The following is a 5,193-nucleotide window of genomic DNA, read 5'->3' as shown; positions in this document are numbered from 1 at the left end:
TTGGACTTGTGTTCTGCTAAATTTAACAGTATAGTATGGTAGTCTTGAACATAGATATAATGGAAAAAATTCTCTTAGACAAAAGGTGATAACATGAATTGCTTTCGTGGACCAACATTTGGTTTCTTTCTCCCTCATGTTTTGGTATACGCGCATTACTTTTTAAGCATTACACTATTGATCTTTTGTTTGTCATGCTTCATGCTGCCACATGACAAGGGGCATTGTGTGGAGACACGCCAGGTTTCATTCAGCCATCATTGCCAGTTACATTCAATCAATATGACTGCCAGTTATATTCAATCAATATGATTCTCATGTGACACTCTCCTCCTTTGTTATCTTGCTTGAGCAAAGTGAAATTATCTCCTGTTAAATTCCAAGCTTCAGAGTGGCCTCTGGAGCTTATCCAGTCTGAACAACCCCTATTGTTGGGGTCCCCTGTTCATTGAGGCAGAATCTGTTAATCTTGAATCGCCTCTTCTTGCTACGTCTCTGTCTCTGCTTGCCCTTGTGCATGTATATGTTGCTTGGGTGCAAGTATGCATGTGCATGCATGCATGTGTTTATGCATGGTTGTGTGCAATAGTCTTTATCACGTGCTTGTGTATCTTTGTGTCTTATATATGTGATTTTGTGGGTATGTGCATGTGTATGTATGCTTGTCTATGCATGCACGTGCATGTGCATGCATGCGTCTGTCTGTGTCTCATTTTAGCATCATTTATGCAGTCTAGGAAGCACTTGATGAGACAGTGAATAACCTGAGATGGGCATTTCTGATCCAAAGCTATCAAACGACATGCATGTTCTCTCTCTTAATAATTTTTGCTTCTGTAGGTATTGCTTTTGCTCCTCCATCAGGTACTATTTCCATTCTTGCCATTAATCACCATTTTTTGAACCTTTGACTTGTGGATGTTCTTAAAGCCATCCATCTCTTCTACTTTGAGTTGTCTGTAAATTGTCCACTAGCTTCCTTGGGTGCTTGTTTCTTGGGTTTTTCCCCCTTTTTTCTTTTACATTCTTGCTGTTATTGAGGGACAGAAGGAGTGCAATTTGTTTTGATAGATAGAAACCACCTGAAAAAGATTGTGTAATTTTTCTCCTACGGTGGTGTTGCCTATCAAATATGGTGCCTTTAAAATGGCATACCTCAATAAGAACGTAGAGAGCATCATGAATAACACTTTCTCAGGGAATAGGGGGCTGATATCAAGCATTTGAATAGTCTGGGGTACAAACAAATTCTGATCTTGGCTTTTACCAATAACTGGGCAGTTTCCGTATGTGATACAAATGTCTGAACAGTAGATTAGAGAAAGCATTACTGATAACAAACTGCAGTTATGCTGGTATATGATTTAGTGACTTGGAGAAAAGGTCGTTATGATATGAGATTATAAATTCTCAAATATTAGCCATCAGTAATATTTATTAATGTGGCAACTGGATATTCTGTTTCTAGTGACTGTCACCGGAAAGTCCTGCCTTTTCATAAAAAGAACGTCTTAGAATGGTGCAGGGTGGTTGTTACGAGCATAGGTGACGAGACGGAGGGATATATATTTATTATTCATGAAAGATGTTTTGATTGAGTTCAGGTGATTCAGTTTTCTGTGGTCACCAAACTCCATTATTTTCTCATTTCAATACTTTTTTATAATGTCAGTTGCTTATTATTTTTCTGTTAAAACAACAATTATTTCCTCCAACCATGTTCAGAATGCCACAACTGGTCTGGTGGAACTTATACTTCAGGTCCTTCTCCTGCAAGTAGATTTTGAATTTGAATTTTGAATTTACTGTTGCAGGGTCCAAGGCTGGACTGGATGGTGGTGGAAGGTGAAGACACTGCAGCGCAAGAGGAGTTGCCTTTTCTTCAAGCAGCTTGACGGTATCTCCAACTAACCAAATACAACAACCAATCTTTGTTCTTGAAGTTGACTACACGAGGATAAACCTCTAAATCTAAAGGACTGAGCATTTTGCCATGGAAGGAACGAAAAAGAGAATCCTGTAAATATGCTGATGTAGATGCCTAGTTGGTTAACCAGTAGTCTCTGATTTGAAACCAACAGACATGATATGTTTCCATACGTTGTTCTCACCTATGTTATATTCATGATACTGCGTATGGCTAATTTGAATGAACAGATACCTCATGGCCTCCTAGTATTCATTTCTCTGCTTTTCATTGCTTATTTTGGTTTTAGTTTATGGTGTAGATTCATTGAAGTTTTATGAGGTTAATAAATGCATCGATTCTAGTCGTACAATGAGTTTGTGTTCATCAGATTTACATCAACTTTATGTCAAGTTACATAAACCTATTTGTGCCTTAAATTGGCATGCCTCGAGGCCTAAGATGCTTGAGGACCAGCAGTATGTTTACTGGTGTTTGTAGCTTTATGTACATCAACTTTATGTCAGCTTTATGTCATGAGAAGATTCAGGTGCTGCAAAGAAAGATCATTTATCGAAGGACCTGGAAGGCTATTGTGTAGGTGAGGAATTAGAAACATGTCACACATTTTTTTGAGAACATAACTTGTCACGCATTTTGAGAATATAGCCATGTCACATATTAGCTATAAATATTGTCAAAAAAAAATCTATTAGAGGAAAAGTTGTCACTGTTTCTGATAGATTTAAGTTAGTTTTGATAAACCATGATACTGTTGAAGGACAGCATGCAATCGAGGTGGATGTGTAGTATTGCTAAAGAAGCAAATGTCAGAAATGATGACATTAGAAAAAGCACTGGATTTGGCATCAACACAGTATGAATTGATTGGAGGTAATTAAAATAGCAGTATCATGTGCAACGAAAAATGGGGCCAATATGAAGAGGGTTTAGATCTGTGTCGAAAAATCTAGAACATAGATGGTGAAGACTGAGAGGGTTGGCAAGCTCTTGAAAAGATTTACCTTGAGACAGGACACAAGCAACCCAAAAACAGCTTTGTAATCATGAATTCAACTTCAAAATGTCAAGATTTATTATCAATGTTAGAACTGTTGCTTCTGGTTATTGTTGCACCAATTGAGGATGAGATTGGTAGAAGTATTTGGCAGCAGGAAAATGTGGAGTCTATTAAAAATCCTATGCAAAAACACCTACATTTGGATCTAGATTTATAAATGTCTTATGTGAACATTTTGAATAATTGAATAATTTTCCATTAAAAAAGAAACATTTTGAATGATTGATATATGAGCATTCTATCAATTTTCTTCAGCATATTTTGTATTTCAATGGAAAATATAAACTTATTCTTGGACTGTCTGCACTCTGCACCACTGTTGAGTTCTTTGTTTCCACTGATGTGATGTTGTTTTCCCAATCCCAAAGGGCAAACGCAAAAAATTAAATGATAAGAGGTTTCTCCTTGTCATCTCTCAAAATGTCTTCAAATTATTCCAGTTTCCCAGTGTGTGACTTATTGGAACTACAAATATTGATTGAGCCTTTCCATCCAAGTATCTAACATCTTGTGCCTGAGACCAATATCCGCTCTTAGATCACAATCCAGCAATCAAATTTGAGGTGATACACGACGGCACAGTGTCCCTACGTGGATCCATGTGTATGATTTGGAACCAAGATGAGGATTATGATGGTCCCACACCCCATCTTAACCTTCAAAACAAAATCATACTTGTTCTCCTTGTGATAGCAGCATTGATCTGGCCCACTGAGAGCACCATGGTCTGTCAAAAGAAGGGCTAATGATGGTGTGAAAACCATGTGGACATCATCATAAAAAGGAGTTCAGGCCAATCAAGGCCTGTTGGCGGGCAACATGGGCTGTTTGTTCCCATTTCCCTGACTTGGTTCTTTATTCCAAAGCTGAAATGGGAAGGAAGGTGTATTCATTGGGCATCAGAAGCCCATAAGCTGGGTCCCTCCAGCTCAAAGTTAGGTGATGGAGACTAAACCAACCTCTTCTGTACCTGAGATCTTTGATCCACATGGATTGCCAAGAAGGGACAGTACTTGGTATCCCAAAGTTCCAACCACCATTTCCCTTAGAATGGATGGCCATAGATCATGGCCCATGGTTATGGTGGTAGCCAGAGGACGGTGGCCTGAAACTTTACTTGCCCTTTGGGTTAGGGGTGGCAGTTTTTTGGACTCACCTACTAACTGGTACTTGGCCACTGGGGATGGTTGGTATGTGTGGGACAGGATCAGGATTCTAATGGTTGAGGTCACATGACTTGGTTATTAAAGTGTGACAGTTGTTGGTACCCTAGTTCTTGACCCCTTAATTGTGGATTTTGGTCATGCTTCAAGTTTTAATCCAACACTTACCTGTCCCATTCTTATGAAAACAGTAACAGTCTTTGGTTTTGGAGAATCTTTGACATACTGCTAGGCTTTTTTTGGACATGATAATATCTTTCTTCATCATGAACATAGTATTATGATTAAGTAACACATCAGGAGTGAAAGTATAGACACTTGTTCTCCACAGTGGTAGCTAACTATTTTTGGATATTATATATAATCAATCGATTAAATAATTTTTGAATAAAGCTGAAAATATTAAGACATTATTCTTTTTGAGATTTATGATTGTCAACTAGAAGTGCAAGACCTTGTTAATACAATAAAACAAGGCGCAATCCAATCGACCAACAAAGCCTTGGTTCAGTAGCTGGTAAGCTGCACTTGTTGGAGGTTCTGTATTTTAATTTGTATAGGTGCTTGAGGATTTCTTTATGCATTTATAATATCTAGCATTTTGCATGATTAAAATATTTTCCGAATTATCAAAAAATACTTGACTTATTTGCATTTTTTTCTCTTGGTCAGATGAATCTCCAACCTATTCTCTGAAATGAATCAATCAAAACCTATCTAGTCCATACTTGTATAAGAATTTTGCGATCGATTCATGAGTTATGATTAATTTTAATGATGATATGATATATTGTTGCTTGTGCTTATATTTTTTACTATCATTTGTTATTCTTGCCCCTTAGATACTCTTTTTTAATTGAATAAATTTTACAAATACGATAGAAAACCTATACTTTCTCACTTTTACTTACTTTCAAATTCTTGGTTATCTGAATTCTTTCTGATTTTTTTGACAAATTTACCATATTTTTATTTAATTTTTGAATTATTATCTTTAGCCAGATTATTCCCCAACACCAAACTTACGACCATGGCATTTAGGG

The 5,193-nt window shown here is 37.1% G+C and overlaps 1 long non-coding RNA gene across 1 annotated transcript; it reads left to right on the top strand.

Moving 5' to 3' along the window:
• The first annotated feature begins 378 nt into the window (after positions 1 to 378).
• LOC140859707 (uncharacterized) lies at positions 379 to 2,182 on the top strand. The gene is made up of 2 exons (XR_012143414.1): positions 379 to 864; positions 1,815 to 2,182. It is a non-coding gene; the product is annotated as an uncharacterized lncRNA (long non-coding RNA).
• The last annotated feature ends 3,011 nt before the right edge of the window (positions 2,183 to 5,193 follow it).

Source organism: Elaeis guineensis, chromosome 8 (assembly GCF_000442705.2).
Source record: "Elaeis guineensis isolate ETL-2024a chromosome 8, EG11, whole genome shotgun sequence".
In the NCBI taxonomy this organism is placed as follows: Eukaryota; Viridiplantae; Streptophyta; class Magnoliopsida; order Arecales; family Arecaceae; genus Elaeis; species Elaeis guineensis.
This window is presented reverse-complemented; position numbering and strand designations above follow the sequence as displayed.